Below are 13,908 nucleotides of genomic sequence, written 5' to 3'. Positions count from 1 at the left end.
TAAAAGTATTGTATCAATGTATTGGCAGCATTACTCTCAAGAACCTATTACACCAAAGTATCGGTCTATCAATAAAAGTAGTCTTTGTATCAACTTTGACTCGTCATTGAACCCGCATGCTTGACATTTTGAGAGTAATCTACAAGAAGTTTAACTGCCCTGGCAACTTTATAGCCAAATGGCTGAAAATATTCCAGTAAGCAGTGAACTTTCCGAACCTGAGGAAGGAGCGAGAGCACAGACCCCACTGTGGCACGTGCTGGATGCCCGGAGAGTCGCTGGACCGAGTTACCCTCTTCACATCCAACTATTGGTCACCCCGTGGCAGTGGCAGCCACGTACCTCCACCACCACGATGGATGAGGCCCCAGCGTGGTGAGAAGCCATTCTGACCAGGCACACGCACTGGGTAAAGATGGCCAACGAAGAGGGTGAGAACCCTGGACCCGGAGAGGAAGAGGGCGCAGCAGCCGCAGCAGTAACTGGTGCAGAAGCCGACCCCACTCTGGGCGCGGGACTGGGGAACCCCGAAGCACCAGGCCTGAGAGAGGAGAAAGACGAGATGACTCGTGAATTTCGAGTGATGATCCGAAAGGAGGTCGAAGAGGTCACCAAGGGATTGCGGGACGAGATGCAGGCGATGACCACCACGATGGCCAGAAAGTTCAACAGGCAAATCGACCGAGTCCTGGGAACGACCGACCCGAGAAGAGCCCCGCAACCGCCTGCGGCTAGACCCCCGGCAGCGCCCCTGGCCCCTCGAGAGGGGGGCCGCGGGAGAGAGTTGGACGCCACCTTTGACGGGGATCCCGAGGAGGTGGAGTATTTCACGATCCAGGCGAATAGCTACATGCACTATTGGGGGAACACCTTCCCTGACGAATTCAGTCGTGTGGACTATCTGGGATCGAAATTGAAGGGGGCCGCCAAAAGGTAGTACATGAGCCTGGAGCCCGGAGCTGGATTTTGTGGCCATTCTTACAAGCTTTGCTGGCCCAGTACGAGGACTCTCTGCAGGAGACCCGCGCTCTGGCTGCCCTGAGGGACATGCAACAAGGCTCCAAGACAATTCGGGAATACGCGGCCGAGTTCCATACCAACGCGGCTAAGGTGAGGGGGTGGAGTGAACTGATGAAGATCGAGCACTTCACCCGCGGGCTGAATGTGAGCATCCTGGATCGAGCGCTGCAGCAAGCCAGACCAACCACCCTGGTGGGATGGATTTAACTGGCGGGAGAAGTGGAGACCAATATGAAAAGAGTGGCCATGCAACACCAACATCAGAGCAGTAAGTCGAGTCGTGACCCGAAACCGGAGGGAAGACAGAGGCGAAGAAACCCCAAGGAGGGGGAGCCGGCGGGAAACCACCGGGCACCTGCAAATGCTTCAGATGCGGGGACCCAAACCACCTGGCCAGCAGCTGTCTGAACCCTCCCAGACTGCCATTGAGTGCCTCTAAGACGAGCACTCCGGCTCCAAAGAAGCAGGCCGGCTGCCCTAAGGAAGCGGCGAAGAGCAGCGCAGCCGCAAGTTCGATGCCGGATGACGACACCATCGTCACTGGTGAGCTGAGTGAGATGTCCTGGGCCGACGAGCCATCGGGAAACGAGGACAACCTGCTCTAAATGATGCCAGCCAGCAGGTCACCGATGAACCGGCACCACTCAGGGTAACGGGGTCGCTATATTTTGTGCCAGTAATTTTGCTGAACAGGAAACTCAAGAGGTTCGAGCAAGGGAAAAAGCCCTCATTGACTCAGGTTGTACCAGAGACATAATTACCCCTAAACTGGTGGATGCATTGGGGCTTCCCACGATGGTTTTGCCGCACCCCATCCAGTTTGAACAGATGGATGGGTCAGTAATGAGGGGGGAGCCCTGCATGTTAGAGACTCAGTGAGTGCCGGTGGGCATCAAAGACCACTGGGACCAGGAGGCATTTGTAATTGCCCCCTCCTCCTCTTACGATGTGGTTTTGGGAGTAGGTTGGTTGGCCAAGCATGAGCCAGACATTCGGTGGGGCAACCAGACAATGACCCAAAGTGTAAACCCCTCACTGGACTAAGGAATGGGGCCCCAGTCCACCGCCCCGAAATGAGAAAGTCTGCTTGACAATGGAGGAGGTTCAGGCTATCCCTAAAGCTTATAGAGACTTGAGGGGGGTGTTCAGTGAACAGGGGGCTGATGAACTACCGCCCCATAGGGACACGGACTGTGCCATTGAACTGATCCCAGGGCAAACCCTACCTAAAGCCAAGCTGTATTCGATAGGGTGGGCAGAAAAGGTGGAACTGTGGAAATTCCTAGATAAGAACTTGAAACGAGGTTTCATCCGACCCGCCACAGCCCCCCATGCAGCCCCAGTCCTTTTTAGGAAAAAGGATGACTCACTCAGACTTTGTACTGATTTTCGGGGGATTAATGGGATCTCCACCTCCAATGCTTACCCAATCCCCCTCATCAAGGACTTGCTCAGCACGGTGTCAGAGGGAAAGGTGTTCACAAAGCTGGACTTGAGGGATGCGTATTTTAGAGTGCGCATCAAAGAGGGGGATGAATGGAAAACGGCGTTCAATATACCCATGGGACAGTTTGAGTATCTAGTAATGCCATTTGGGTTGCAAGGGGCGCCGGGAGCGTTCATGAACTTTATCAATAAAGTGTTGAGAGAATATCTGTTCAAGGGGGTGGTGGTGTACTTGGATGACATCACTATCTATTCACAAGATCTCCCATCGCATGTGAAATTAGTGAGGGAGGTTCTTAGCACCCTATTGAAGCACAAGCTGTATGCTAAATTGTCAAAATGTGAGTTCCATAAGACCGAACTTGACTATTTGGGCTTCAGGGTATCAGCGCAGGAGTTAACCATGGACCCGGGGCAAGGTTCAAGCGGTACTGGATTGGGCTCCCCCGAGGACACGTAGACAGCTCCAATCATTCCTCGGGTTCGCCAGTTTTTACTGAACCTTCATACCGGGGTTTGCCCAAATCATGTTACCCCTCACAAAGTTGCTAAAAACCAGAGGGAAGGGTCCGGACGCCAAAAAAAACGGGGGCCAAACTAAATTGGACACAGAAGTGTCAAGAGGCATTCAATAAGCTCAAATGATTGTTCACCAGTGAACCAGTTTTAAGCCACCCTAATTAGCTGAAGCCCTTCATTGTGCAGTGTGATGCCTCCGATGTCGCCGTCAGAGCCATCCTCATGCAAAAAGATGAGGAGGGGAGGCTATAGCCTTGTGCCTATATTTCTAAAAAGTTTTCCCAGGAGCAGAGAAATTGGTTGATATGGGATAAGGAAGCCTTTCCTGTGACTTACGCTCTAAAGACCTGGAGGTCATGGCTAGAAGGCGCCAAAGTGCCATTTGAAAAATGGACCGATCACAAGAATTTGGAAGCGCTCACCAGTCGGCAAAAACTCAGTGAAAAGCAGATTAGGTGGCCGGGATTTTTTTCCAAATTCGACTTAGTGCTGAGGCACATCCCTGGGACAAAAACCTTTTTGGCGGATGCCTTTTCACGCCTTCCTCAGCACAATAGTCAAAAAGAGGAGGTGGTGGACTCTCTGATCCCTCCCTCTCAAGTAGCCGCCATGGTAACCACCCGGTCCAAAACACGGCAGAATCTGCAACGCGATAAGTGTGGGGGAGAGCACCTGGCCACAGAAACTGAAAAGGAGGGGGAAGACAGACCGGGGGAAGTGCAGAAAGGGGAGGACGGGTTTTGGTGCAAAGGTGACAAGCTGTACGTCCCTAAGAACCTACGGTCCAAAGTCTTGCAATTCTGCCACTCTAACTTTGCAGTCAAGGCTGCAAAGAAGAATTACTTTGCAACCAAGATTGCATCTGCAAATTTGCGCCCAGCACAATTGTTTAGAATAATTGGAGACCTTATAACATTGCCACAAGGCAAACCAAATATTAGAGAATTAGAGATTGGCTGTGAGGCATTTGTGAAATACTTTGCAGATAAAATCTCATTGCTCCGCCAAGACCTGCCTACCACTTTGGAAACAGTGAGTGAAATTGAGGCTCCATGCCTGTCTTTGGGTTTGGTACTGGATCACTTCGACCTACTCAACCTGGAGGAAGTCGATGGGATCCTCTCCACTGCTTGCCCAACAACATGCGATTTGAACCCCTGCCCCTCTTGGCTGATTAAATCATGCCAGAGGGAGCTTAGATGTCCTTTACGGGACATCATAAATAGATCCCTCGCAGAGGGGCATTTTCCAACACCTCTGAAAGAGGCATTGGTCCGCCCTCTCTTAAAAAAAATGTACAGCAGACCCGGCCGAATTGGCGAATTACCGTCCGGTGTCTAATTTACCATTTTTAGGTAAAATTATTGAGAGGGCAGTGGCGTTGCAGCTACACAGGTTTCTAGATGACGCTTCCGTTCATGACCCATGCCAGTCTGGTTTCCGACCAGGCCATGGGACGGAGACGGTGCTGGTCGCCTTGGTGGATGACCTCCAGCGGCAACTGGATCGTGGCGGCGTTGCAGTACTGATGTTATTAGACCTGTCGGCGGCATTTGATACAGTCGACCATCAGTTGCTAATGCGCCGCCTCGCCGACATTGGGGTTGGGGGGTTGGCCTTGCAATGGCTCTCCTTCCTCTCAGGTCGGGGACAAAGGGTGGCTATTGGGGGGGAGCGATCCCAGAGACACACACTAGATTGTGGTGTGCCTCAGGGAGCAGTTCTCTCCCCAATGTTGTTCAACATCTATATGCGCCCCCTTGCCCAGATTGCCCAGAGGTTTGGGCTGGGTTGCCATCAATACGCAGATGACACCCAGCTCTATCTACTAATGGACAGCCAGCCCGGCTCCGTCCCAGGGAATCTGGATCAGGCCTTACAGGCTGTTGCGACGTGGCTCAGGCTGAGTGGGCTGAAGTTGAACCCGGCAAAGACAGAGGTCCTTTGTGTGGGTCGCGGCGCCCTGGGTGGGAAATAGCTCTCCTGGCCTTCGACGGTGCGCCATTGAAATCAGCGCGCCAGGTAAAGAGTCTAGGTGTTTTACTGGAGCCTTCACTATCAATGGAGGCCCAGATAGCAGCCACTGCCAAGTCAGCATTCTTCCATCTGAAGCGGGCAAGGCAGTTGGCCCCTTTCCTAGAGTGTCGCAACCTCGCAACAGTGATCCATGCAACGGTCACCTCAAGACTGGACTACTGTAATGCCCTCTACTTGGGGCTACCTTTGTGCCGGACCCAGAGGTTGCAGCTGGTGCAGAACGCGGCAGCCAGGCTATTGTTGGGACTCCCGAAATGGGAGCGCATACGGCCGGGGCTGCGCGGACTGCACTGGCTGCCAATTACATACCGAGTCCAGTACAAAGTGTTGGTCATTACCTTTAAAGCCTTGTATGGCCGAGGACCAGCCTACCTGAGGGACCGTCTCTCCCCATATGAACCCCAGAGGGCACTAAGGTCAGCCGGAAAAAATAAAATGACTATCCCAGGGCCGAAAGAGATCAAGCTTCAGAATACCAGAGCACGGGCCTTTTCAGCCGCGGCCCCTGCCCTATGGAATCAGCTTCCTGAGGAGGTGCGGGCCCTGCGGAACCTTGATCAGTTCTGCAGGGCCTGCAAGACTGTCCTCTTTAAACGAGCATATATCAACTGCTGAACTGTTGTGAATTAAGGATCCGCCAACACAGTCTTGTTTTAAGGACCTACGTCATCATGGAATTATTTAAACTGGCAGAAACTAGCGTCAGAATACCACCATTGCTGCCAGATCAACTTAAATTATTAACTTTTAAATACACAAACTGGATTTTATATAATGTTTAAAGTTTTTATTGGTAAATTTAAAGTTTTATTTATTATTGTATATGTATAAAATGTTGTCAGCCGCCCTGAGCCTGCCTTGGCCGGGAGGGCGGGATACAAATAAAATTTATTATTATTATTATTATTATTATATAACAAATTAGCTGGCCACTTTGGGTATGTGAAGACACTGCATTTAATTAACAGACAGTTTTGGTGGCCTTCCATGAAAAAGGACATTTCTGAGTTCGTTGCTTCCTGCCCAATTTGCTTAATGGCAAAAAAAGAGAGGGAAGCCCCCCGGGCTGTTAAAACCTCTAGAAACAGCTACACGTCCTTGGTCTGTGGTGTCAATGGATTTCATAGTCGAACTACGAGTCTCACAAGGCAAAACCGTAATTCTGGTAGTAGTGGACACCTTCTCCAAACAAGCACATTTCATTCCCTGTGCGCAGCTGCCAACAGCTAAGAAACTAGCCTATCTGTTTTTCCATCACATTGTGAAACTACACTTGTTTCCTGATAAGATCATTCGTGACAGGGGGCCACAGTTCGTTGCCAACTTCTGGCGGGAGTTCCGCAAATTATCAGGCATAGAACAAGGGTTGAGTTCAGCCTACCGCCCCCAGACAGACAGACAGACGGAACGTATGAACGCGCTGTTAGAACAATATTTACGGTGCTATGTGAATCACCAACAGTCTAACTGGGTGGATCTCTTGCCGTTTGCTGAGTATGGTTACAATAACAGCATGCACAGCTCAAGCAAGGCTTCCCCGTTTCAGATTGTAAATGGGTATGAGGGGAAGCCTGTTCCGCTGTTGCCAGGGTGAGAGCGAACCCGTGACCCCACCTCATTCGAACAATGGTGGGGAAAATTAGAGAACAGCTGGAAGGGAATTCAAGAGAATTTGGAAGCCGCTAAGGAGGCGTACAAAAACCAGTATGACAAATCCCATGTACCCACTTGGGATTTTAAGGTGGGGGATTCAGTATTTGTGTCAACAAAAAACCTCCCACTGAATCAACCGTTTAAGAAGCTGGCGTATTCTTGGGGCCTTTTAAGATCAAGAGGGTGATTAACAAAGTGAGGGTGGAATTGGAGTTGCCCAAAATGTTTAGTAAAATACACCCTGTCTTTCATTGCAGTCTTTTGCGAAGAGACCCGGGTGGTTCTCCTTGGCATCCTCAACCACCAGCTCCACAACCTATCCAGATTGGGAATCAGAGTCATCATGAAGTGCAAGAAATATTAGATTCAAAGATGAAGCATGGAATGTTGTATTATTTGATTAAGTGGAAACGTTTCCCAGCCAGTGAAAATGAATGGGTAGCAGAAAAAGATGTGTTAGCCCCTGATTTGGTAAACAAGTTTCATAGAGCGTTTCCTCAGAAGCCCCGAGGTTGATATTAGGGGGGGGGGGCAGTATGTCAAGCATGGTGAAATGCCATTGATAATTGATTGTTTTAGGGTCCTGCCTAACCTGGTCTGTGAAGTATCATGGAGGATCCAACTTTGCTAGTTTGTTATTCTTTCCTTCCCCCCCCATCTTGCTTTATGGCTTATAATTAGAAGTAGTGAGAACTGAAACCAAGTAATCAGGACCTTCCCATACATTCCTATAAGAGAATACGAGCCATCTGGGGAAAGCAAGGATGCAGTCCTGATAACACTATGGGAATGTAGACATTTATGATAGTTTATGTGTAAATGCTACCCCGCAACCCCATCCCTTGGAATCCTTTTGAAGTAAACCTTAAAAGTATTGTAGCAATGTATTGGCAGCATTACTCTCAAGAACCTGTTACACCAAAGTATCGGTCTATCAATAAACGTAGTCTTTGTATCAACTTTGACTCGTCATTGAACCCTCATGCTTGACAACCAATTCTGCATCATGCTACTGATCTTACATAATGCATTGACTTCCATCACTCATGGGGAGATGCAAAGAGCAATGCCTAGCAATAAAGCCAGCTGCATGTGTGATAGATTTTGAGGATTCTTAATTCTGCAACCCATAACAATTGTTTGCCATGGAAATCAACATAATTAACTCTAGTAATAAGGTTTATATTGCATATAAGGCAAATATTGAAAGGTCTGTGGTGACGAGCAGTTACTGATATATGTTATGAACAACACAGTTTGTTCTACTTGTGTAATAGTGAGCAATCTTGAACATTTCATAATAAAATTTATATAAACATTTGAATATTATGGAGCAACTTTCCATAATCTGAACTAAAGGGAGCAAGTTTTCAAGTTTATAGAGTTTTGGCATATAAGATTGTTCTAAAATTTCTAAGAGTATTGTAGCTTCCACTAAAAATAACCTTTGTACTACATCAGGGGTGGCCAAATCTTGGCTCAGGAGCCACATGTGGGTCTTTCACACATACTGTGCGGCTTTCGAAACCCTCATTGCCCCATCAGCTGACTTGGAGAAGGCATATATCTCTTTAAACCATTTCTCCAAGCCAGCCAGCAGCTTGGAGAATGTATTTAAAGATAAAGTTGCTTTCTTTCTACCTGCCTTCCTCCCCCATCTGTTTTCCTTCCTCTCTTCCTCCATCAAACTTCTGACGTTTGTGCTATGTGGCTCTTATGTTAAGAAAATATGCTGCTGCAGGTTATATTGGACTTTTTTCCAGGAGACATAAGGATCAAACATAGCCAGTTATGGATTTGTTGGATAGACCGGGTTAAGTCTTCTTGTTTCTACAGTAGGGAACAAGTGGACATACTCATTCTCTATTTCAAGAGCAGCTTATAACATTCTCCTGCCTTCCAGTTAGCCTCCCAACATCCCTGTGGAATAGATTAAGGTGAGTACTCTCAGCAAACTGCAATGGAAGAGTGGAATTTGAAGCCAGGTCCTCCAGATCTTAATCCAACAAACCAGTACACTACTGTTTAATGAGGATTTTTTTCTTTACTATTAAAATGTGTTTTAATTTGTGGAGTAAATGGGCATGCTTCCATATATTGATAGCCAGTTTGATATAGTTTTGGACTAGGACTGGAGAGACCTGTGTTTACATTCTGTAAAGCTCACTGGATGACTTTAGAAAATAGTATAACATGATAGTTAAGGTAAAATAAGTGAGGGGAAATCCATGTGCTCATTTTATGCTCTTTTACTGTGCTTAATCTCTAAATGAAAAGTAAAACATTAGGTTAACTACACTGAAATATAACTCTGATGCAAAGTTAAGCCTTTTATATTGGAATTGCAAGACACTCCCCATTTTCTTCTTCCAATGGGACAAGAAGGCTCTCAGATCCTTAGTGCAGCCTAACTGTGGTAGAGGCAGGGCTTTTTTTGAGCTGGAACGCATTGGAACACCATTCCGGCTGGTTCAGGCAGTGTTCCGACTCGGCCTCATCGACTTCCTCCGCTGCCTGGTGGGGTCAGGGAGGCCAGCTGCGCTTGCATGGGGGCTTCCCGGCATCCGGGTGTCTGGCAGGGCTCGGGGAGGCCTGCCGTACTTGCGCGGGGGCCTCCTGATGTGCTGTCCAGTGGGGCTCGGGGAGGCCTGCCACGCTTGCGTGGGGGCCTCCTGATGTCGTGTTGTCCGATGGGGCTTGGAGAGGCCTGCCGCGCTTGCACTGGGGCCTCCCGACATCTGGGTGTCCAGCGGGGCTTGGGGAGGCCTGCAACACTTGCGCGGTGGCCTCCCAATGTCACACTGCTCGCCAGGGTTCGGGGAGGCCTGCTGCACTGGGGCGGGGCCTCCTGACATCCAGCTGGCCAGCGGGGCTTGAGGGGCCAAGCTGCAGAGCCGGGGATTTGTGGGAGTCGGCACTTTTACAGGTGAGTTGCTTGCATCCCCTTTCTTTCAGTCCCTTTTATTTTTTCCTTTATTTTTTCTTGCTTGCTTGCTTTCCCCCCTCCTTTTCCCCCTCCTTCCCTCCCTTTTCCTTTCTCCTATTTCATTTATCCTTTTTTCTTTTTTTCTCTATTTGTTACCAACTGTCTCCCCCTCCCTTTCATTCATTCATTATTTATTTCTTTTTGTCTGTCTTTCCAACTCTCTCCTCCCTTTCATTCCTTCATTTTTTCTTTCTGTCAGTCCCTTTCATTCATTCATTTCTTATGTCAAGTGTTCTTTCTTTCTTTCCAACTCTCTTCATCCTTTCATTCATTTTTTTGTTCTGTCAGTCCCTTTCATTCATTCATTATTTCTTTTTGGCAGTGTTCTTTCTTTCTTTCTTTCTTTCTTTCTTTCTTTCTTTCTTTCTTTCTTTCTTTCTTTCTTTCTTTCTTTCTTTCTTTTTCTCTGTCTATTTGCTTTATTTTCCACTCCCTCATTCTTTCTTTCTGTCAATATTTCTTTTTTCCTGTTTGCCTTATTTCCCACTACCCCCTTCCTCTCTCTCTCTCTCTCTCTCTCACTCTCTCCTTCGCTCTTTCTAACTCTCTCCCCCCTTTTATTCATTCAGTCAGTCTTTTCTCCTGTCTGTTTGCTTTATTTCTCTTTCTTTCTTTAAACACTATACCATGCTGGCTCTGTAGTAGTGTGTTGGAATTTGATTTTTCCCCCTGGGATTGCTATATATTTATGGCTTTGTATATATATGTGGCTATATATTTCTGGACTTTTTCCAATGCTAGAATATCTTTTTTGAGGTGTGATGACCAGAATTGTTACCACACCCCAAAAAAGACATTATACACTTTTGGTGATGTCAGAGGTGTGGCCTAATATGCAAATGACAGTGATGTCAGAGGTGTGGCCTAGTATTAAAATGACGGTGATGTCAGAGGTGTGACCTAGTATGCAAATGACGGTGATGTCAGAGGTGTGGCCTCGCATTCTAATGAGTTCCTGCTGGGCTTTTTCTACAAAAAAAGTCCTGGGTAGAGGTATAATCCTGTTAGTCCTAAAATCTGTACCTTTGCTTACTTTTCACTGTTTGACATCTTTCAAAAGAACTTTTCGTTATGGGACAATCTGGAGGGTAGATTTCTAAGTTTCTCCCCTCACCACCACTGATTTGTATCCATCTGCCATACAATCATTTATTTCAATTACAACTCTTGTATACCAGTTGAATTTCACATGGGAAACCTTTGATTTTCTTTGCACACACTGTATGTTGTGCTTTAAAGCTCAAGTTTCCCCAGTAGTTTGTTAGTTTATTAGTTTTCAAGATATTTGATTTTTTTCTCACTATTTTTTTCTTTCTAGTACATACTCCATCATTCTGAGTTCAGTATATGTAAGGATCAGAGTGCCTTTCAAAAATTGTAACAAGCAGGGCTTTTTTGTAGGAAAAGCCCAGAAGGAATTCATTTGCATATTAGAGCACTCCCCCTGATGCAAAACCAGCTGGAACTGCGTTTCTGTGCATTCCTGCTAAAAAAAAAAAAAAAAGCCCTGGTAACAAGGCTATTCAAAAACTGCATGTACTAAAATTTATACAATTAAATAGTTTCACCAGAAATATGAAGAACTTAACAGACCTGTTTGGTTTTTTAAAAACGTACTAATATTGCATTTGAAGGTAATTATTAGAGTGTTTGGTTATTTTGAATCTGATTCATATTCCATTCAATCCAAACTCTAGGTATATTACTTTTCCTCATTCTTCTCTTCTGAAGGAAACAATACTCAACATGGCAAAAGCAGAACATATGATGAGGAAAGGGAGTTGCAACCTAGGATCAGCATAGGGGTAGTACATAAACACCTAGTTTCTTTAAATGAAATTATTTCTGTCAAGATCTGAACAAGATTAAATTCAAAGTATGATTTAGACTTCTTTTAAAGGCGGATATGCATATCTAACCTCGTCTTCCATGCACCAACGCCCTTTTTTGGAACGTTTATGGCATGTCCTCTCTTGGATTTTAGGGCAATAGTTAGGTCACCAGTTGTTTTTTGGTGGGGTTGGTGTTAATTCCAGGCCTCTGGAATGGCTTACCAGGGTAGATGAGGCCTGTAGTGCATAGTAAACTGTTTTCATGGGATTTCCAGTTCCATAGCACACTGTATCAGATTCAGTTTGAGTTTTCCACCAGTGATGCTCTAGACATCTTCCTGTCCTTGCCAAGCTAGGCAGCTCCCTCATAAGCCTAGGAGGTGGGTTGTACCCCAAGGATAGTAGAGGGTGAAGCAAGGCAACAAACTTGCTAGCTTCCTGGAGCTTGCCATTTCAAGCTCCCCACAGCTGCTTCAACAGAGTTGTCAGTTAGGGATCTTAAAATCCTCAAGGGCATTCCAGAGATCAGTCAGATCCATGAGTCTATGCCAATGAACTGTTTTAACAGAACCCTCACCCCAAAGCCAGATTTACCTGTGCCTTGGTCAAACAACGACACAGACTGAAACTCCAGTCCCCAAATTAGCCTTTCACCCAAATATTCCATACAAAAAATTTAACCTGAGGTATGTCCTTTAGTGTGCATGGGGCCTGTCACAACCCGAGAGAGAACCATAGTGGCCAAAGAGGCTAAAAAATCCCAATCTGTTCCAGACAAAGTGTTGACATGATCATTCTTGTTAATTTCAACATTCACTGTTGTATGTCTCTAGCACCGATCACAAAACTACCTCTGCCAAGTCAGACTGGTTGTCCAATAGGAAATTAACAGTGCAATCCTAAAGAGATTTACTCCAGTCTAAGTTTATTCATTTCAGTGGGCTTAGTATGGAGTAACTCTCCTTAGGATTGCACTCTAAATGTCCAGTAAATGCCTAATCTGTCTTTTAGAACCTAAAGTGATGAACAATTAATCTGCCAGTTATTTTTTGCACAGGGAATCTGCAAAAGGGAAAAGATTCACCAGGAATCATAATTACCCCCTACTCTGTCCTTCAATGGTGAAGGAGAAGAGTAGGTAATTATTACTGGGGGCCAATGCAACATGGTGGGATCCAAGCTGTAAATTTATACTGCCATCATGGTTAGATGACATCACTTCCCCCATTTTTTTAAAAAAAGTTTCATAGGACATGTTGGTCTGCTACAGGAGAGGGGTGGGTGGGAAATTATACTCCAGGGATGGAAGTCCTTGCATCTGCAGAAACGTTGGTATGGATCCCAATGAAAGGTTTGCAGTAACCTGACTACAGTTGGTATAGTGGTTTAGTGTGCAGACTCTAACCTGGGAGAACTGGGTTTGATTCCCCGTTCCTCCACATGCAGCTGCTGGGTGACTTTGGGTCAGCCACCATTATTGCAGAGCTGTTCTCAAGAGCAGCTCTCTCAGCCCCACCTACCTCACAGGATATCTGTTATGCGGAGAAGAAGGGAAGGAGATTATAGACTGCTCTGAGACTCTGAGTGAAGGGCGGGGTATAAATTCAATCTCTTCTCTTCTTCTCCAGGCTTCTTTACAGATTTAGTAATCTTTGATATTAGTGCTGTGATGAAATGCTTCACACCCCAGATTTTGTACATAATGTGGTGATAACTGGGTCTATACTGTGTACAGGCTCAGAGGTTATACAGTGTATTTTGCTGTCTGGGAGAAACGAATGAGAGAGGAGTGAGTTTGATTCACTTCCCAAGCATTCAGTTCCATAGAAATGTAAATCACCCCGGCCAGGAGAAGGAAAATAGCCAGGCCCTACCTAAACATAGCATCACTTAGCTACAGAAGGTCAAGGGGCCGAGAAACAAGAATATATCTTCCTTTTGAGACAGGAGGAAAAAGGATCTGTGAGGGATGGGCAGAAGGAGATTATAAAATCCCTGGATACAAGGAGTGCTCTTACTACTCCAATCCCTTAGATCTTTTTGGGACATGAGGGATTAAGCCATTTTAAGTATGCGTTGCTGAGCCTACTAAGGAGGAGGACCCAAGCCATTAGAACATGATGATTTCTAAATGTTTACGGATCCAGGAATCAGTACCCTATCCTAATTTTCCATCAATTTAGGGTATGTAAAGTGTCAGAGCACTACGATTTTATCACCTTTTTGTCTTTGTGCAGTCTGTTCTGTCTAAACATGATTTGTGTGCTTTTAATTTTTTTATTAAACCTATTTTGAATGTAGCCTTACCTCTCTCTGTGCTGTTCAGTTATACATATCAGGAATAAAAAGATGGGGAAGCAACTGATCCCCACTACACATGTAAGAGCACTAGTCCATTTGGTAACAGAGAGAGAT

Source organism: Heteronotia binoei, chromosome 4, assembly GCF_032191835.1.
Source record: "Heteronotia binoei isolate CCM8104 ecotype False Entrance Well chromosome 4, APGP_CSIRO_Hbin_v1, whole genome shotgun sequence".
In the NCBI taxonomy this organism is placed as follows: Eukaryota; Metazoa; Chordata; class Lepidosauria; order Squamata; family Gekkonidae; genus Heteronotia; species Heteronotia binoei.
This window is presented reverse-complemented; position numbering follows the sequence as displayed.